Source organism: Apodemus sylvaticus, chromosome 9 (assembly GCF_947179515.1).
Source record: "Apodemus sylvaticus chromosome 9, mApoSyl1.1, whole genome shotgun sequence".
Lineage (NCBI taxonomy): Eukaryota > Metazoa > Chordata > Mammalia > Rodentia > Muridae > Apodemus > Apodemus sylvaticus.
The window spans coordinates 55,815,962-55,837,888 of NC_067480.1; the positions used below are offsets into that span (position 1 = coordinate 55,815,962).

The 21,927-nt window shown below is 39.6% G+C and overlaps 1 long non-coding RNA gene across 4 annotated transcripts in view; it reads left to right on the forward strand.

The window, feature by feature from the left end:
• The window catches only part of LOC127692211 (uncharacterized), a 70,193-nt gene that overhangs the window by 9,491 nt on the left and 38,775 nt on the right, over positions 1–21,927 (forward strand). The window contains exon 3 of one of the 4 annotated variants that reach the window (XR_007979424.1): positions 1,973–12,558. The exons of the other annotated variants lie outside the window; for them this stretch is intronic. This is a non-coding gene — a long non-coding RNA (uncharacterized LOC127692211). Of the gene's footprint in view, positions 1–1,972; positions 12,559–21,927 lie in introns of those variants that run through there. 4 annotated transcript variants of the gene reach the window in all.

Below are 21,927 nucleotides of genomic sequence, written 5' to 3' on the forward strand. Positions count from 1 at the left end.
GCATCTATAAACAGTTTATAATAGCAGTGATTAGAAGGACTGGGTCTAAGATTTGTACTCTTAAGTGAGTTGCATAGGCACAATACCTATCTAAGAGTGACAATATTAATTCAAATTTTGTATCAATATAAGAAATTTATAACAATGAAAACCTTAAATGTGTATCAAAATAAATTCTGTACTAATGTAAGGAATTATAATTTCAACTTTGCATCAATTATAAAGATTTCTACAATTAAGATTATGGCTATACAATGCTTTGTTCAAGGATAAAATTTAATAACCCATCCCACCTATTTCCTCTCTGTTCAAAGTTATGACCATTCCCAAACAGTACCTTAAAATGTCAACTTTGCTATAATTTGTAAAATAACTATTACCAGACACCCCAACCCAGGGAATTGGGCTGATGATTTTCTGTAACTTCTTCCTGCTGAATAGGGGTGATGAAAATTTCTTTGAAGGGGTGGAGAGGGGTAAGAAACTTAGAACATTTGGTTAGACTTAAGAAAGCTATGTTTAGAATCTGTTATCTAGTCTCTGTATGCTTACAAGACTCAGGGCTTGATTGAAGTTCTGCCTGGATCTGTCTGAAAGTTTTGATGAGGCAAGGTAACCTGGAATGAGTGTCAATCCTTAAAGCTGTTTTGGGCAGCAACCAGAAGCAGGGGCCAAGCAGTCAGTTCAACATCTCTTAGGATGAATCTCATCAAAGCTGTACATTCTGTAATATATGAATCTTTCAACTAAACTTTTAGTACCATTAAGATATTTGTATAGATTGTGCAAGGTGCACAGATCAATTAAGGCTGAAATTCTGTTCCTTGTTAGAGCAGGTGGAAGACAATTGTCTTTTTTAATGAGTTAATTTTTATTAATATCCAGTTGTAATATCATTCATGCCATGTGAAGGATGGCACCATGAACCCTTACCTGTCCTGTTTGATTCTTTTGAACTGTTATAGTTCTTCAGTGGGTTTCCCCCCTGTCATATATGATGCATATCACTCTGGAAGGTGTCCAAAGCCTACTCTCATTCCCTGCCAACACAAATACAGATTTTCTTCCAAAATAACATATCTTTGGTCTAGTAACGAGAAATCATTAAACACTTAGCTTCACCTCTCTCCTAGAGGAATTTTAATATAACCACCAAATTCAAAATCACATTCATTTTGATAATTGAAACAATCCAAAGTAAATAAGGCAATCTAAACAAATATTATCTGTTGAGACAGTGCTTCTACTGTCCCCTACCCTGGCCTTCATGGGATTAAGGTCTAAAGTATTAATATCTCTGTCTACTTACTGTATAAATCTATTTCCAGGCTCTCTATTTATAAAATCCTCAAGGGCTGAATTTCTACTGTCTGAGATAGGCTAAGCACTCTATTCCCTACCTTCAATCTATTTTTTTAAGATCAAGTGCCTCAATATTTTAATATCTCTGTCTGCTTACTGTATAAACCTATTCTTAATGGGGCACACGCCTGTAATCCCAGCACTCTGGGAGGCAGAGGCAGGCGGATTTCTGAGTTCAAGGCCAGCCTGGTCTACAGAGTGAGTTCAAGGACAGCCAGGGCTATACAGAGAAACCCTGTCTTGAAAAACCAAATTAAAAAAAAAAAAAAACAACCTATTCTTAGGCTTGTAATCTGTAATAGTCCTCCTCCCCTCCTCCTCCTCCCCTTCTCCTCCAGTGGTGGTGGTAGTGATGGTGATAGTGATATCAGGGATGGAATTAGACACAAGTCTTTGTGTTTTCTAGGTAAGTTACCTACATCCCCAGCCTACCAACTTGCAAAAAATATTTAGAACTTTTTACATGCATTGGTACACCAACAAATGGGGAACAGTCAAAGAGAAGGACTATTTTACTGCTCACATTGGTTAGTATGGATGCTTCATCACAATATTATAAAGAGTGGACCCTTTTAGTTTGCTTTATAATGCTTTTAAAATTTTCTTGCAGATAATACACTTCTTGCTTCATCTCCCAAAGCTGATGCGTCCACACCACTCTCCAGTGCACTGTTTGGCATCCCTCTGCCTCTGCATGAGTTACAGACGGGAAATCAGAAATTAGAGTTACCTGCAGAACTAACAAGACTATGAATGGAAATGGCCTGAATATGAATCTTCATTCTTCGTTTTACCAGTAAAATGGCCAGGGACTAGTAAATAACCTTTCTGAGCCTCAGTTTCCCCATAGTTAACGTCATCACAGTATCTGTTTTGTGGCTAACAAAAGTCATAATTTAAAGTGGTAATGTTTAACATGTACTCTTAAGCAGAAGTAATTCTTTCCTGTCATGAACATCTTAACATTTTTCTAGGATCCAACACTTTAAAATGTGTTTTTCTTTGTTTAGGGAATTCTAACCATACATAGCATGATGAATACTTGTCGACTTGATAGAATCTAGTACGTCAGGGATGGGAGGAGGCTTCTGGGGGTAGTGTTGGCTTTTTTGGGGTGGGTGGCCTTCTTACTGTGATGGTGCCTTTCCTGGCCTGGCTTCTGGGCTGTGTACGTGGAGAAGGTGAGCTGAGCACAGGCAGGCTTGACGCTGTCCTTCCTGGCTGTAGAGCAGTTGCTTCAGTCAAGCTTCTGCTGACTTGCCTCCCACACAGTGGACTGCACTTTGAGCTGAGAGCAAAACTAAATGCTTTTGTCTGTAAGGTGCTTTAGTCAGGGTGTTTTATCATAGTCACAAGATAAGAATAAGACACGGTACATGTTGCTTCTTCAAGGAGGGCCCTAAAACTGTTTCCAGATCTTTGGCATTGGCTTTACCTGCAGGTAGTGATTTGAATGTTGTTAGCTTAAGGGAGAAAGACAGCTAAAATCCAGTTTGTGATAAAGGCACCTGATAGAGTGAATTCCTAATACAGCAGTAGTTAGCTGGACAAGGGGAGTAACCTCAAACATAGTACTGGCCGATCATGAGAGCTGTCTTAGGGTCTCATTGCTGTGAAGAGACACCATGACCAGGGCAGCTCTTATAAAGGCAAACATTTAATTGGGGCTGGCTTACTGTTTCAGAGGGTCAGTCCATTATCATTATATTGATAAGCAGGGCAGACATGGTGCTGGAGGAGCCAAGAGTTCTACATCTTGATCTGAAGGCAGCCAGGAGGCTCTGATTGACATACTTCCCACTCCAACAAGGCCCCACCTCCTAACAGTGCCACCCCCTATGGCCAAGCATTAAACACATGAACCTATGGAGTCATTAAACCACCACAGACACTCTCTGGCCAGGTAGGTCTAAGGGACCTTTAAGCATTAAAGTGACCAAGCTTGCTGCCTCGCTGTTCTCTAGCTTCCTGGTGATTTTCTGGGTTTCCCTGTTTTTCAATAAATTTCTTTTCTGTGCACTCAGTCAAAATAGATTCTGTTATGTGTAGCAGGCTAAGAAATTACCATTTGAAACAAAAGTATATAGTATAAAAAAAACAAACCCTAGTGGAAGGTATATGCAATATTAAAATGGTTTCCCACGTTTCTTTTTCTCTAGTGGTATCAGAAGTGGGAGATTTGAACTTTAATGTTCCTAATGAATCCAGTGACTAAAAATAAAAACTAAAAACATAAAAATCAATCCCTGGATATTGATTCTGCACAAAAGTCCCCAGTGAGTTTATCAATTCAAGTCAAAGCCAGAATAAAAATAAATCAGGCATTATATTGCATATTAAATTTCTGGAGCTCAGCTCAGTCCCTTAACCTCTCAGAGCCAGCAACAGTGAGGCAGCTCTCACCGCAGCGGGGAAATAACAAAGCAAGAGCAAAATTGCCACTGCGCAATGAAGCGCATCCCCACATTTCCACCTACTGCATTATACTTCACGAGTCTCCCGGAGCCAGGCAAACGCAGGAAACCTTTAAAAGTGGGTCCAGATGTCAGCTATCAGCACTGCAGTACTTTAATTACCAGAAAACAAAGAGCGACTCCTTAGGTATGGTCTAAGCAGGTGTTCACACCCAGGAAACAATAGCTGAAGAGACAGCCGCAGCATTAAATCTACCTCAGCCTGAGTAAAAACTTACCCAGAGGGGGCCCAGAAAATTCACAACTATTAAAGAGTTTTACAAATACTATATTATGCTGCAGAATGAGTGGTTAATATTAATTACCCCATTTTGCAGATGAGAAAACTGAGTGCCTTGTATCATAATTTCTAACCCAGTGTTGTCAGTTTTTTGACAAATTCACTGTTCAATGAATTTATTTTCTAAGATCCTTTAATCTGTATGTAGAATAGGATTGTTTTTAAACAACTATAAATTTTAACATAGTCTATTTTCATTGGGGAAATTAAAAAATACAAATAAGGAAAAGCAAATCTTAACATTAAAAATTATTTTATTATTTATTTGTGGTTGTTTGAGACACGGTTTCACTGTGTAATATACGGCTGTCCTGGAAATAGCTCTGTAGACCTGGCTGGCCTGTCTCTGCCTTCAAGTGCTGGAATGAAAAGTGTGTACCACCACTGCCTAGCCCAAATCCTAATTTTTATATCAACAGATATTTTAATGGGGCCCATTATAAGACTTTATAAGATCCAGGAGCCTCAGACACTAGGCTAAAATGACATTTTTCAAAACTACTTACTTTCTGGTTAGCACATTCTCCAGGGTCTACCCTTAAACATGAGAGCCATTTGGATTTCATATTTGTGGCTGGAAGATTAACATTTATGTCTGCCTTCAAGTCACAGCCTGAGTAGGTATCCTTTGCCCAGTGTGCTAAATGGGACTAAACAAGTAAAATGTCCGGCATTTATGTTGGCATTTGTACTGTCTTGCTAAATTACAAAATGTTATTAGAAAGTGCATTTTTCTTAAAGTTTCCCTTTTGTTTAGGTTTTAGTGTGTGTTTCTGTGACATGTGGCAGGCAGTGGTAAAGAATGGAGACACTTTTCCATGGTGGGGGGGATGTAGCCAACTCATCAAGTATCTACAAGAAGCAGCAAAGTGGGGGCCGAGGTGTTGCAGATGAAAATGAAACCCGGATTTACTTGACAACAAAGAGGAGAGGGGAAGAAGCTGTAGAGGAAGCAAGGGACCCAGAAGTAAAAGCTTTGAGTACACGAGAGGGACTTAGGGAGCCCTCTTCCTTTTAGAGTAGAAGGAAGTATCTAGCAAGACAGGAAAAAATGGGGAGACATCTTTGTGGTGAAAAATAAATAGGTGTGTATTGTTTGATGGATTATACTATCCAATAACAGAGTTTTCTGATATGAAACATTATGGACAGATGCATCATGCATAGGGACCTGATGAGATTCTTATGAGACCAGACTGCTGGAGGTGTTAGGAAAACAGTGTGAAGTGGCGGTCAGGCGGTGCGTGCGTACAAAGGAGATTCATTCGTTGTTACTCTGCACACGGGGAATGGAAGACGTAGACTAGAGTGGGAACAAGGCCATGCGAGGTGGCGTGGGAAAGCTTGGCACTGGTAGAAGATGCCAGGCAAACTGGCACGCTGCAAAAATGAGGTTAGGTGAGGGCATGCTAATGATGACACTGGCTTCTGCAGATCCAAGGAAGAGAGCCAGTGCTGATGACGGGCAGCAGCAGGCGTGGGAAGAGAGGACAATTAGCAGAAACGGTTCAATACTGAAGACATTAAGACGTAACCTCCTTATTTTTTTCACGTTGGAGATTGAAGTCAGCTCTGAGCATGTTGGGCAGATGCTCTAATACTGAGGGTCTCCCTTGGTCCCAAGACCCACACTTCTTAAAAAAGCCAGCGTGAATGCCTGGTGCAGTGCTGCAGTGTCCACAAACCAGCACTGACAGCTTACACTTAGAATCAAGGCCACCCTTCTCTAAGAGACCAGAGATACCGTGCCTCACAGGTCCTTCGCCCTCCTAGATACATAAACTGCAGACGTGCAGATTCTCTTGTGTCACTTCCTCACTGCTTACCCCACCTCATGTTGAAGAATCTGCCTATCTTCTCCCAACTTCGGTCTGGTCCATGTCTTCTCCACCCTGCCTCCCATGGCACCGCACGGCTTGTTCTATACCAGCTCACTGGCCTGTGACCTCAATCTGTTTCTTGCCTGGGAGCTCTGACATCCTTGCTTTTTATGGCCTTTCCCCAGGGACACTGTTAGCTGTTTTCTTTCTCACACCCAGAATGCCTCACAGCTAGGAGGGGGAGTTGAATTCTCCTGCTCTGTTGTTGCTTTCAAGGCATTTTGTTTTCTTCTGTCTTAAAACTCATCCACCTTTTTCCATGGCTAATATTTAATGTTCTTCCTCCCCTCCCATACACTGAAGATTTGTTTTGAGTAAAGTTTTTTCCTACTTCCTCCTCTTCCTCATCCTTAGAATTTAATTACTCAAGGGGGGTAGCTTACTCTACATCTGCTTTCTCGATTCCTTGTTCTTTTTACCCCGCACTTTCCCCTGCATGCTCCTACAGCCCTTTCTCAGGTTTACCTGGACCTGAACTTACATTACTTGTGAGACACTGGCTGCTCCCTCCCTACTCTTCGTTGGTGTACTGTGGGTGTACTGTGCAGTCGATAGGTTCATAGGGCACTCTCAGAACCCTGCCCAGACTCACAGTTGCTGTCAGTGTCTCCTTTTTCCTGTTACCTTCTTTTTAGAGTTAGATTCTGTGGTGATGTTGTAGAGGCTCCTTTGATCACACATAGCCTTGCCTCTGTGTACCTTTTGCCTGAAGAGATGTGGGTGCTTCTCTCATGGGAAAATCTTAGAATATTCTGGGTATCCTCAACTTAAGTCCTTCTCCTCCATAAAAAGCCTGTGTACAGAGAACCCATGTTCATTAATAATCCTCTAATAGACAACTTTGTGCGGACCTGAGACTGTGAACACAGGAGTATGCTAGTTGTGGGGTTCAATGTTAGGAATGTCGTTTACCCACACAGGAGAAGTGTATGTGTTAATATACCAACTTGATGAAGGTTGTGGTCTGACTTCTACCCTATTGCTTTGACTCATGTTTCAGTTCTCAATGATAGTAAATAAGGAAACATTTGCTTTTCTTAAAGACCTCAAGTTTAGATATGTCTCGCCCTCTATATATACTATTAGAAACTTGCACGGCGCTGAGTTTTCTATACCTTGCTCCACTTATTCAGTAATTACTCTTTCATCATCCCAAAAGCTTACTTATTTTCATAGTCACATGATATTCAATTATATGTTATCTGCCAAAATGTAGCCACTCTTTTATTGCCAAACATTTTCTGTCATTTTATAACAATACAATTGTAAGTTCTTACAAATAATAACTGTGCTCTTAGGGGAGGTAAGTACAACTAAGAAGTTTCATATATTTTCACAGTTACAAACCTTAGTTGGGACAATCAACAGTATGTGTAAATACTATTTTATTTAATGTTTTAAACTATAAGTAAATGTAGTTTCCCCCTTTGAGTCAGTTATTTCATACCTTCTTTATATCAATTGATGATCTTGTCTGATACTGAGAACAGAATTTTGGGGGCAGGAATGCCCCGTCTTACTTTTCACTTGGGAACATGATCATATGCGCCATTTTTCTTTCTTCCCATTCGGTGTGGAGATAGGCTTCATCCCAGCTCCTGTCCTGAGTCCGTCTGTCATGCTTTCCGTCCTGCACTGCCATTCTCTCCCACCCCAGCTGTGCATTTTCTAGTCTCTATGGATTTCTTCAGTTTCTTTAACTTAATTCTCACTGATGGATCATCTCAGTCCGGCCACTTTCAAGGGTGCTGTGCTGTCTGTCCCCCAGTGTTACCCACGTTGCTAGGTACAACCCATACCCTCTGCCTTCATTTCTACCTGGCACCTTAGGCAACAGGTAAGAACCCACTTATTTGTTGTTCCGGCTCTTTGAAGATGCTGTGATTGAACCTGAGGCAGGTGCTCTCCAGCGAAGCCCCATCCCTCTCCCACTTCCTGTTTGCATGCTCTCCCAAGTTTCTTCCAGAGCACCATGCTCTCTGGGCTCCTCAACTTTCGAACTAACCCTTCTTAGCCTCTTTGCTAGTTAGCCTTCTCTGTTCACCTCCCAACACTGGGTTATGGCTCACCCCCAAGCTCACTTACCCTTACCCGTTTTCTCAAGTAGCCCCAGTCATTACCAGTGCTTTGATTACTACTTATGGGCTAACAGTTCTCAAGTTTATGGTTTGAGTTGAGAATATTACACATATATTTCATTATTTAGAGGAATAATACAAGAACTTACTGTATTGTTGACTTTGAATCCTTTCCCTAAAGGTTCAACTTCATCTAATACATCCACCAAGGCACCTTGCTGACAATATGGTCTTTTTTTTTTTTCTTTTTGATTTGGGTTTTGAGCTTTTTGTTTGTTTTGTTGAGATATGGACTCATGCTGGCCTGAGTAGACTCAAAGCCCTGATCCCCCTGCCTCCATCTCTCAGCCAAGATGTCAAAAAGTGACCCTCTTTGTTCTCCCTTGAGCTCAGCCCTATTTCCCCTCCTCAGCTGCTCTATCCTTTCCCCCCTATTTCCCCTCCGCAGCTGCTCTATCCTTTCCCCCCTATTTCCCCTCCTCAGCTGCTCTATCCTTTCCCCCCTATTTCCCCTCCTCAGCTGCTCTATCCTTTCCCCCAAATTCTGGCTGTTGTAACTCTCAGTGGCATAGTTTGAAATTCATGATCTGAAGCGTTCTGTGGCCTGTAGGCTTGCCTGTCCTTCAGAATCATCCTTCCCACCCCTTCTCCAGCCATGCTGCTCTTTAATTTCGCTCTTTAATTTTTCAGTGTATCCCAACTCTCACAGCGTCAGGGGTTAGTCTTTCTCTGCCTAATTCACTCTTTCTTCTGCTCTTTCTTTGGCTAGTTCCTTACTTCTTTTCCAGTCTTCAGGAGCACCTTTCTAAAGAATTATTATTTGGCTCTTCTGCTTAACAGGTGAATGGTATGCAACCCAAGGAGAGAACGGAGCATTGGCTTTCTTATGAAGTCAGATTGCCTTCCTCCAGTTATTCTTAGCTTGGTTCCTTATGGAATTTAGCTTAAATGCATATATTGATCTAGAGCTAAAAAGAGACAGCATGTGCTAATGAGGAAACATGAACAAGGAACTGTGGGAAACAGGTGGACAGGAAATTGAGAACGTCTGTGATGGAAGCTGGGTCAGTGAGAACTGTGCTTGGTAATGGTAGCAGTTTAGAAGTTTGCAGTGTCTGGATGGTCTGCAAGTAGACTTTTCACCAAATGATAATAAGAAAATTATAAAATATTACTAAGGCTGCAGTTGAAAGCCGTGGGAATCTTTGCCCACAGGCTCACATCTGCAAACAATGACACATTTTTATTTTAAAGCCAATTCAAGTCCCATTTGGAGGTAGCTCTTCCTTACTCCTAGATGAGACATACAAATATCCTCCTCAGCTGTACAAAAGCCACTGTATTGTGCATCCCTTGAAGACACCCACATTTAAGCTACCACTTCATATGCCTACTGCTGAAATAGCCTTTGCTTCTACCCTTTGCCAGTAACTGCTAGTTGCTTGGAGGGTGGAAATCTTGTGTGAGTTGACAGCCCTTGGCCCACAGTTCTGTCTCCTGCATACCCTCTGATTTTTTTTTTACCAACTTTAGCTCTGACATTCTGGGGCCTGGTAACCTCTGCACTTTCCCAGTTAGTGATGCAATGCTGTAAATAGGAAATTGGGACTGAAGAGCTACACAGAAAGTGAAACATAAACATTGTTTCAGGATAGTTTGAAGATAGCACTTGGAGATCAAAGCAAATTAGTTCAGATAGTTTGCTAGAGATCAGCTTCAACATGGGTGGGGGTGTTTCTTATTTTCCTGAGTTAGGCAACTCAGTTTGAAAATATTTACATTAAAAGTTTGGAAGATGTGAAATCTGAAATCTCCTATCAATGTCTGATTTCCTGGGGAAGTCAACTGTAGAAGGCCGGTAAGAGCATGCCTCAGAGCAGAAGCTCACTGTGGGCCTCACCACCAAGCAGAAGCCCACTGTAGGGGATAAAAGATGGCCACATGTCTTTTGAAATCCTCTCACTGAGTGGAGAGGTCTACATCCTCAATCCTAGAGTCTAAATTGGACTTTACTTGTTAGTCCAGCACCATAGATGAGTTTTCTGGAATTTTAGAGAAAATTCTAGCCTTCAGTCTGGCCTCTAAAATAGCTCTCTTTTGGGATCCTAGCAACAGTCACTCAAGTTGTTTGAGTGTCTTTTGGAGAGAGCACAAGGTGAGGGTTCTGTCTAAGCCCAACCTTCCAAACTGACGCGTGAAGACATAGGGAAGAGGGCTCTGCTGTTACAGACCAGCCTAGACCAGCCTAGACCAGCCTAGACCAGCCTAGACCAGGACCAGATGCCAGCTTTATACTATACTGCCTTAGTTAAAGCCACGGAGGGGGTGAGACTCACCTAATCCATCTCTGCTTGTTATTCTGTCTTAAAGATCAATCATAATTAAATATTCATTTAAGCTACTGGGTTTGAGAGAAACTCGCTATGCAGTATTAAACAGTACAGCTGGATGGTAGTAGTACATGTCTTTAATCCCAACATTCTGGAGTCAGAGGCAGGTAAATCTCTGAGTTCGAGGCCAGCCTCATCTCTAGAGTGAGTTCCAGGACAGTCAGGGCTACTGTCTCAAAAAAACAAATCAACAACAACAAAACAAACAAGAAAAATCACAGAAATATTCAGATCATAATTTGATATACCATTCATCTCAGCAAATCAAATACTAACATTTCTGACAATAACTGTTTATTTTAAAACACCACATCCTATTTTGTTAGCATTAATAATCAGGAGATCTTCTCTCACATATGTTTGGCTAAAGTTTAAACTTGATCTCTTCCTGAAAGTCAGTCTTTCATCCTGGCATCTGAATATACAAGAAGCCTTAAGCCATCCCCAGTGCCTCGATTATTGAATTCCCTTTAACCAAGTCCTCACGTGGGCATTTGCTGCCTTAAAAGAAAATTCTCCAACTACAAATTGCCCTTTACATTCTGGATTCTGTGTCTTCCCTGGAGAAATTCTGCTTTGCTCTTGAACTTAGCAGCACCCCCCCCCCCCCCGCATAGATTCTAAGGGGATAATTAGGCAAGATACAAATTCAGAAAGCCTCTGAACTTCCTTTGCTGCATCTGACATGCAATTCTCCTATCCTGTGACCTGTTCTCCATGTAACCTTTGCTGCTTTTCTTCTAGCTCTTTCCTTGGTTTGTCTAGCATAAATGGCTTGCTTAGAATACCTGGCTTATGTTACCTGTGTGGTTTCGAAGTTTACTAAATAAACTACCATGATTCCATGTGTATTCTACAGTGTAGTATAATTTATGGACAGCATTCTGTAAATAGAATATCTCTAAAAGTCTATCCCACTCAAGTTTTGTACCTGTATCGATCTGTTCTTTCATTCTTCCTGGAAGTCTTTATATTTCCTTGTTTGGGGAAGACTATCACAGAAGTTTGGAATTATAGAATAATCGTCTTTTATTCAAGACTTTCATGTTTGAAATATATTTATATAGCATCTTCTATAAATCTCTATTTAAATTCATAAAGCATTCAAAATCAAGTAGTGTTATGTTCTGACTATGCCTTGGAAGACAGAAAGGGAATCTGTATTTAGGTATTTCAGTTATAAATACATGTTTCAAAAAATAAAAAACAAAAAATGTGTATTACATACACAAAAATGGTATTTCAATGAAAAACTTTTTGCATTTTCTCTAGAATACCCTCCAAGGTCATTACCAGGTTTTAGCCATGTTTATTATCTTTGAGAGGTTTTGCAACTCTTTGTAAAGTGTTGATGATTGCTACGTTTAGGTGTAGGTCTATAGATCTGTATAAGTGGCGGCTTCTCCATTGCTCACACAACCTCTTGTATCCAATTTTAATTCACTTCATTATTCCTTAATCCTTATGAATGTGCATTTGACTTTATAAAATAATTATATACCTACCACTTTACACATTTTATCAGATATGCCTTCCTTTTTATATATGTATGACAGAATTTTATATTTTGCTGAAAATGATCTTTTACAGTTTTGGAAATATAATTCAGAAATGTGATGCTTTTTCCACCTACTAGAGCTGGACAACATGGTTGCCAAGGAAGTGCACAGCACTTAAAGCCAAAACACATCTTTTCTTGGTCATCAGGGCTAAATCCAAACTGACAAGGGAACTCTGTTATTGTCATTTTTACTTTGCTCTAGGTTGACTTTGGTTTTGGTTTATGTAAGGCTAATTTAGTTATTCCCTGGTGGGAATCTGGATTTTATAGTCAGCATGGGTCATCTGTGTATAGATCTATGGAGGTAGAGGTGATAAAGTATCATCTATAGATCTTTTCTCCTATCTATTTTAAGTTCAAACTGATTGTTTGCACTCATGTAGAAGAGAATAGCACTTTGGTATAGACTGGTGAGTGTTTTTATTGAATGTAATACCTACCATATGTACAATTTTAAAAACTGAAGCTGTAAATTGTATTTGTGTCTGTCTCCAATGTTAGAAAGACTTGTAACCTTTGGTGTGAAGCTGTAATCTTTCTATATCTGAATTAAATAAATTAAAATAAATTATAATATTTCTGTAAGAAGCCTTATTTTGCCTTACCTATAAGTACACTTTTATCTTTACTGAATATTCCTAAAATTTCAGAAGATAATAAAGTTGAACTAATATCTAAGTATGCTAGATTTCTTTTGAATGCGCACATGAGATATTTGTTGTTTCTGATATCCTCTTCTATTGAGCATTTGAATTTTAACATTATTAAAATGTGGTGACAGAACAGGATGTATCGGGGTAGCATCTATCACAGGGTTTGTACTCAGGAGGCTGACACATGAGTATCAGAGTTCAAGGGTAGCCCTGACAGGCTCGAACGCACATAACAACATCTCAAATGTGTCTGCGAAAACAGGAAACCCAAACCAACAGCAACATCCCTCCACCTTCTCACAGACAGCCTTCCCTGAAAGGCATAGTACACACTGCACATTTTAGATGAATTAAACTCTGAATATGAATTATTGTGCCTTTACTCTCCTTCCCCATAAGCCACAGGAAACACTGTGGAAGAAGGGGTGGAAAGATTGTAAGAGCTAGAATTAGAAATGCTGCAAAATAATGGTGTCTTCTTGACATACCAGCCATGTCGCACATGGATTCACAGTTGCCATGGTTACCTGCACAAGATGTACACAAGATTGAACCAGTAAGAATCCCAGAAATGATGGGGAGAGGGGCTTGTGAACTTACTCCTAGCTGAGAAGCCCTGCAGTTGATGGCTGCTGGGGTACAAAGATCTGGCTTATTTTTAGAGTTGTGGTTCCTGTTAAGATGTCAGGCTCCTGTGGGTGGTCCCATAACTGTGCCTGTAAGGACCACCTTGATTGGACTCAGTGGTCCATGAAAGGAGGGTGTGAATGTGGGGGTGGGGTGGAGCAGGAGGAGGTGCAGGGGAAATATGATACTGATATGATTGAAAAAAATTGATTTGTGAAACTACCAAAGAAGGAATAAAAGATAATTACAACAAAAAAAGATCATGCTTTTTCTACTGGTTTTTATATGTTATATAGAGATAATAAAGTGGGACCTTGCCATTTTAAAAATACTCTACCTGAGTAAGGTGATACACATTGATAATTTTAGTATCTCAGAGATAGAGACAGAAGAATCAAGAATTCATGGCTATCCTCCAGCTACATGAGTTTGGGGCTAGCCTTGGGTACATGAGGCTCTATCTGAGAAAATTTTAGAAGGGAGGAAGGAAGAGAGGGCGAGGGCGAGAAGAGCTGTGTGGAGCATGGCTGTAGCATGGCCTGTGTTTGAGAACTTGAAAATGTCAAGTGCTGGGAGCATTCAGAGCCACTTCCCCTGCCTCCTTCCTCCCTGCCCCCTGCCTCCTCAATCTCTGTGACTTTGGTTGAAGATTATAGCTAACAAATGTGAATGAGACGCTGAGAGCAATAGTTTTAGAGGACTTCTGCTGTTTTCCACTGGCAGAGAAAGGACTAGTTTTGACCTGAAGACGTGGGTTTTGGTCTCCTGGTTCTTTGTAAGCTTAAGTCTGTTTATTACACTCTCCTTTTGTTTTATTTTGTTTTGTTTTTCAGATAATAAAAATCCTCCCTGGAACCAGAGTCCAGGTGCCTATCTATTCCCTTTTAAATGTCTTGTTGTCACTAAAAAAGCAAGTGGGCAAGTGTTATCTATTAGGTGCAGATGACAGGATTTCTGTTGTAAATGGTAAAATCTTTTGATTATTAAGTTTTACATCATCATGATGGAATCCAAAATGTAAAGGCATCTAAAATACAGCTTGCTGTGCATTTTCCTTTGCACCTGAAACTGCCTCTAAGACAGTCTAGAATGATTCTAGGAAAAAAAATGTATACTTTTACCTTCTAAGGGGAGGTACTAGAAATATCTCTGTTCATTTGGCATGTGTCTGTCAATAATGTGTGTGAACAATTATCAAAACATGAGATGCCTGATGTCCACAATTAATACAAACACTTCATAACGTTTCTTTATTATAAGTTCTTGGAGTCCATGTCATGTTTCTGTCAACCACAATCTTGCTACTGTGTTAGGCTGTTGTCAGCCATAGCATAGGCTGTCAGTCATGGCACAGGCTGTCAGTCACGGCATAGGCTGTCAGTCAAAGCATAGACTGTCATTTATAGCATAGGCTGTCAGTTACAGTATAGGCTGTCAATCACAGTATAGGTGGTCAGTCTCAGTCATAGTTTCAGTTATTTTAAACTTATACCTCAGTTCCATTTTTACTCTGAATCAAGTGTCTTCCATGTCAATGTTTTACAAATGTAGTCTTGTAAAAGTCTCTCTCTCTCTCTCTCTCTCTCTCTCTCTCTCTCTCTCTCTCTCTCACACACACACACACACATGCACACGCACACGTACACGTGCGCGCACATACAAAGGCCCATATAGAAATTGGACAATCTCATTTCACCTGTGTGCACAATCAAACCAAAAGTAATGGACCAGTCTAATCTGGTTTTGCAGTCAAGGACAAAGATGAAATCTGTAACGAAAATGTGTTTCCATGAAAGACTGTACTCTGTATCCCATATCCTTCAGAGTTACAGATTCTAGGTCTCTTTATAGACCTTGAGATATTTTACAACTCTGTTAATTGTTGGTAACTGCTAGATATGTAAATTTTACCTTGCCTTGCATTAATTTTTTCATCTCCCAACAAAGCTATTTTGTTTGATTTGTAATTTGTCTCAACATTTCTCTACTCTAAAATTTCTGCTGTCTGGCTTCTCTGAATCAGTAAAGCTGTCTGCCTGAGTCCTTTATATGATAAGTAAAATCAAATCCTTAACATGTGTTCATTTTTATACCACCATGAAAGTTACAACTTTATCTTTTCCCAAAATTATCATTTTGAAGTAGGAAATGTAAAATAAAGACCAATGACAAAAGAATTTAAAAATTATGAACATGTTAACTGCGTTACAGAACCATGATCACAACTGGTCATAAAAACTATAGGGCAGAGGTCCTGGTGAAATCTGTTCCTTCCCTCCTTTACCTGACTGAATAAAAAGTTGTACCTAGAGCAATCTCAACTCATGGGGTGGAAGTAACTCTCTGCATGTCAATACCTATGTTTACTGTACTGTCCACATTTTTTTTAAAATAAGCCTATCAAGTTTTAAAAATTTGTTACATTAGGGTTTTTTTGTTTTTTTGTTTTTGCTTTCTACATTCAGCCCTTGTGGAAATCCAGAGGCACCCACCATTGGCCCCTGCAGTCCACCAGCTAGGGTTCCAGTCTGTATCTTCTGCACAAAGCAATTTAGGGAAAACCTCCTTTTAATCCTATACAAAGCCAGAGACCAAATCAATCCCCTGCGGTTTGATCTCTTAACTCTGTGATTTCCCACCTGAGATTTGGACCACTTAGTGGTGCTTGAGGTGCTTCCACAAGGCATCCCTGCTACATTTCCAATCATAAGACATAAGGCAGGAGCCTGCCATCTTGGGTCATTTCACTTAATTCTCTGTGGCTTCTTTTTCCATTTAGGGGAGCATTATCTTGATAAATGGATGTTTTTTAAAAGGCCATATTCGTATTGTACAATGTGCAATAGAGTAGGTTTGGTGAGGCCAACTTTGGCTAGTCTCCTTGTATACTGGAGAAATAACCCACCCTTTTCCTGATTCTGGTCTTTGTTTCTAATTTGTATACTCCATTTCAACAACAGGGTAACTCTAACTGAACTAGGATTAAAATCCAAACAAGAACATTATCAGACTCAAAAGTGCTGAGGAAGGAAAGGGGGGAAGGAGAGAAGAATCAAAGGGAGGGAGTCCAGGAGAGCAGGATCACATTCCCTAAATTCAGATGTGAGTTATTTCCAGGAAAGAGTCCTGTGATAAATTGACTTACAGAGGTGTTAGAATCTGAATTGCCCTCTGTGGGGATCCTTCATAAGGCAGCAGTAGGTTAAAGAAAACACTCGGTCATTGGGTCATTGTCATTCGTCCGACTGCCCTTGGAGGGACACTTAAACAACACAGGAAAATGCAAAGCAACCACCAGTCAGTATAAAAGATGCATGGCTCCTGTGGGGCCACTCCTTGCTCTGACACAAAGGAGCCTAAGGTTAGAGAAGGAAGTCACCAGACCAGTGAGTGAGCTGACTGTTTATGCTCAGACTCTGCTGTGGGAGGGCACAGGGGTAGAGAATTGCTCATGCTGACAGGCAAATGCTTATAGACACACAACAGCATCTGCCTCCTGTCAAGGATGGTTTGTTTAGTCTCTAAAGTGGGAACTCACCTGTCCCTCCTTTTCTATTTTTGTTTTTTATTAGGTTGGTGGCCATGTTGGAGGATTTTAGAACAGCTTTATAATTATCAAGAACAGACCTCAGCTTCTTATTTAAAAATAAAGTTAATGGTATGCTGAAAGTCATGGAGAAATTTGAAAGTGGTGTTTAAAATAGAAATTTAGACTACTGACTTGAAACCCCATGCTCTGACCACTAGACCGCACGCCCGCCCAGGGACCCTTACAATTTCAGCTGAGTTCTTCTTTGTAATTAGATGCAGTGATTAGAATGTCTTTTGCATTACTCTGCATTTTTCTTTTAAGTTAGGGTTGTGTAAGCCACATAGGGCACTGTCCTTTACAAAACTAAACAAGAGATTTTCAGTTTTGCAATACAATCTCCTGATATTTGTTTATAGGTTTCACACATCAAAAAACAATGAAATCTGTAATTTTTCAAATTACAATCTTCTCATTCTCTAAGTTATGTGCCTATGAGAATTTGCAAATCTTTTGAAGAGAATGTAATTTTTATGCTTTACAAAATGTAGGCTTTCATATTTGGGTACAATTACAAATCAAGGCCTTTTCCCCATAATAATCAGTTTCTCAGAGTTGTGGGTTTTCCTCATTTGAAAATAAGCTAATGGGAATTTTAAAACATAATTCATCTAGCTATTAAATCTTTGAATCCTTAAAATTAGAAGCCATTTATATTCTCAACTGCCAACAAGCAATGACAGAAAATATTTTGTATTATAGGACATTGTAATTTGAGTTTTTGATTGAGGAAATAAACAGCTCAAACCGTTTAATTTAAAGTACAAAAGAAACATCATACTTCTTAAAAGCAACATATTGTTTTACATTTTTCCATTAATGGTATATAATGTTTGACTTAAATATTGAGTTTATTTCAACAAGTATCAAGAAGAGTCAATTTCGAAGCATCTAAAACTTGAATTGCTACAGATGGCTTCCAAAGGAATTTGAATTAGTACTCATTGCTGCAAAACAATGATTATCTTTTTATAGTTCTAAATATCAGTTTTTAATTTGGAGACTAATTTATAGGGAAGCTAATCTCATAAATCATTTATTTTAGATAATATAAATAGCTGATAGTTACTAAGGATATACAGCAGTTTTACGTAGAGTTGTGTATATTATTAGTGCCATCTAATTTAGAAACCACACCCTCAGTCCTGGGAGTGTGGATGGTTGGTAGTCTGTTTTCTATGAATACTTCCTTCAGGGGTAGAATCGTGGTCATGTGCATTCTCTCAGACCCACCTGGAGTAATCTGTATCAGGGAGAGTACGATTTAGAGAAGAAGCAAGAGGTATGTGAAACTTGTTAGCTGCCATATACATGCAGACTTTTTAAAATTTACTATTGTTTTATGTCTTTTTGGCTCAGTGCTATAAACTTCTGGTAAAGATATACATTTTTCTAGAGGGGGTGGGTGGAACCAAATCTCCACATGGAGAGCTGATGGAGAGGTTAGTTTTCCACCTTAGCCAGGAAGTAGGGCTTGCTGGGATGGGGGGGAGCTGGAAGGTGAGGCAGGTAAGGGACGAGGAGGTTGGGAAGGCTTCTCTTAATGCTAGACTGCCATTTCTAGAACAACAAAGCATGAACATATGACTATCAGTGCCTTTGACACTTTGTAAGCCAAATCCTCAAGTTAGCATACTCACGAATAAACTGTAGATAACACCACAGGTCTGTGAATTAGGGTTAGAGGAAATCCTGTAAAGATAGTTAAGAGAGTGGAGCCAGGCCTGTGACCCGGGATTCTCCAGGATAAATGGCTGTCTATCAGCGACTATTTGGGTAGTCTAAAATTTTCCAAAACAGACATAAGTCAGGCAAAGATCAGAGATGTTTATTTCACAAAGCTCCTCTGAAATTGATGGGTGGTATATGGCAGTTGAGTGTCCTTTTGAGGACATACTTTGAAGGGCAGGGTGGAGGGGAGAGGCAAAACACAGATGTGTCCAGATGGAATAAAACTGGCCACACACAGTAGTCATTTTTGAAGATAGGCATCCAAGGCTCATTATAGGACTGTTTCTGCTTTTGCACTCGAGATTTTCTTTTCATAATAGAAAGTCAACAAATACTGTCCCAAGTAAGAACTCAGTATGTTGAACATTTATATTGTCTAATGTATATTATCTGGTTAGGAAACCTTGTAAGTCATATTTTATTTTTTTCTTTAAAAGAGAAAAATAGTTCATATGGCAAAATATTATTTTTAACATTTTACAATAACTTCTGATGGGACATGGCCCAGTATCACTATTAGCAGGTCTTTTGTTTGTTTGTTTTTTATGATTGGAGGCTAGGGATCTGTGACTACCCTTTATATATGGAAGCAACCTTTCCATCACACTAGGATTAAGGAAGTCAAAGAAAGTAGTGGGAAAACTGGCCAGACTCTAAGGTACAGGACCCATCCTCTGCCAGCCACCTGCTGGCGCTGTCATCAACCCACAGGACTGCCAATTGATAGGTCTCTGTGACTGGCTGATTGATTGTATCCTGTTGATCTTAGATTCTGAGGATCTCAGGTTTTTTTTTTTCCAGATCCTCTTCAGCTCAGCGTTCTGTGACTTCATACATAAACATTAGCCTAACATATTAAGTAACTAATGTGGATGGAATGTGTTGGAATTCTCAATTGCTTGTGAGAGGCCCCAGAAAGTGAAAGGACACATTCAAATAATAAGAGGAAGGAGTGATTTCTCTACCTAATCCCATATGTTCTCATTCAGAGAACAGCTTCAGACTGATTTATGAACATTTCCCATGAAAGCCTTTTCATAAAAAGACAATTTTACATGCAGGGAAAATGGCAGGAATTACCTCTCTTCAAATACATTTTTGCCCAATGGGTTCTGCAGCATAATAGACCCCAATACCTTACTTTGCAGTGACTGACACCATTACCCACCTGCACTGCTCGCCAGCCTGATGGGAGAATGAAGAAATTTAACTTATAATCCTGTTAGTCTGAAATTTTTGAAAACCACTGTTTTTATTGAATTAAAGTATAAAAAATGTCACCAGTACTTAGATGAAAAATAACTTTAAAGATAAGGTCAAAATTAAATTACCTCCTTATTTAAAATTACACTTTAACCCTAGAATTCATGCAGCATAATTTACAGTTTGCAGTTGATGCCACCAATCTGAATTCTGTCTACTTACAGAAAGGGAGGGTGGGGGGGGGATTCAGATTCAAATGCTGTAGGAAGAGGAAATCTAATTTTGACCTTGAGTCAAATAGATGCCAAAGTGAATTTTTGGTTTTCTTTTGCCGTATAAGCTGTAATTGCAAATACAGTTTCCTTCTTCTAAAACAACGATTCCACCCTGAAATTTTCAAACAAAAATAGTTTGCAGAAACATTGGCAAAGGCTTCTTCAAAAGGAAGCATGGATTAAAGGAGCGGGGACAGAGACTGTGGGGATTTCATAAAGCATTATATATTTTCAATATTTTTTCACAGAAAATGCTTTTTTAAAGTATTTCTTCAGTAAACTTTAAAAGTAGATTAGTAACTTAGACTTAATTCTTCAAGAAGATAAAAATAGCATTGCATGTAAGTTTAAAAGAAAAATCACAATGATATGAGAAACCTTTCCAGGCCATGTTAAATAGAAACAAAATTGACATCAGTCGATGACAAAAACTAAAATTTATACCTCTAATAAAATTAATAAAAATATCCTAGTAATGTAAAATTAAATTTCCAAAAGTTGCCTGGTTATTTTTTAATCAAAGTACGTGATAGCATAACTTCATGTTTAATTATAATAAATTATGTCATCTCCAACATTTGCAGTGTTTACTATAGTGTGTCCAGAGGTTAAACTGAACACCTTGGCAAGCTTAGATTTTAACAGACTGTTCACCTTTGTCCCGGTATTGGCTGATAGCCAACTCAGGACACAGGCAATTGCACTTTTACCAAGTCTGTATCCTGTTCCCTCGGAAGGAGCCGAACGCTGATCAGAAGCCCAGCTGCAGGTAGACGCCGTCACTGTCGCTTGGTCCAGCAGGCTCCAGCTTTTCATGGGTCTCCTTACTTCTCAAAAGATACCTTTCATCTGGTTTCAAGAAATCCTCCCACTCAAGGGCTTTCAAGTCCACTGATTATTGAACATGCTTTTCATTGTAAAAACATATCCGAACATAGCAGCACAAGGGAATCTACTAGTGTAGTTTTGCAGTTTTTTATCTTCCCTTTGTTGAGCACATCCAATTCAGAAATGGCAGCTACAGTCATGAGAAAGGGAGATAGATGCAAGGCTCATGCACAGTACTCAGTTACTGGGCTGAGGCAACTTGGTTGTGGGCAAGTGGCCGTTCTGCTGTCCAGAAGAAAGTTCTAAGGCTCTTAGTATGTTATGGTATGATGCAATACAATGCAAATAAGGGGCTTGAAAAAAGTCCTAAGAAAGCATGAGGCCTTCTCAACGACAGCGTCTATGTCAGGAGAGGCTAAAGCATAGACTTGAAGCTAATGTTATTTCCTGAAGCCAAAAAGTGATCCTGCTAAAAGGAAACTGCCCACCAAGACGTTCAGAAAATACAAATGAATATGGCCTCCAGAATCGTCAAAATGATATAGGCACTGTGGATCCTACGAAGGCAGTGAGCCATATAGTACGAGTCAGCTGCTTTTTGCATTTGAGGGCATGGAAAGGAATAAATATCGTATGGGAACATTTCAGGAAGAGGCTGTGAGCTAAAGTTTGAGTGATTACAACATTAACATTATAAAAGGTTCAGAGAATTAAAGCCTTGATTTGGAAAGAGCAGAACTAGAAGGTGCCCTCATAAATTTTCAAGTGAAATGAACATTTCCTGATGTGGGAGAAAAAATAGTATTGGGGCAAGTTAAAAATCTTAACAGATAGGCCTTCCACCTCTGATCATAAAGTAGGGGCAGGATTGCTGTATTAGATCCCAAAACTATATAAGATGCAGGGCTCAAATCATCTGTTGGTACTGATCACAGAATTCAAATACCGAAGCTAAGTTATGCTCCTACCCAAGAGTACAGTTCACAGAATCTTAAT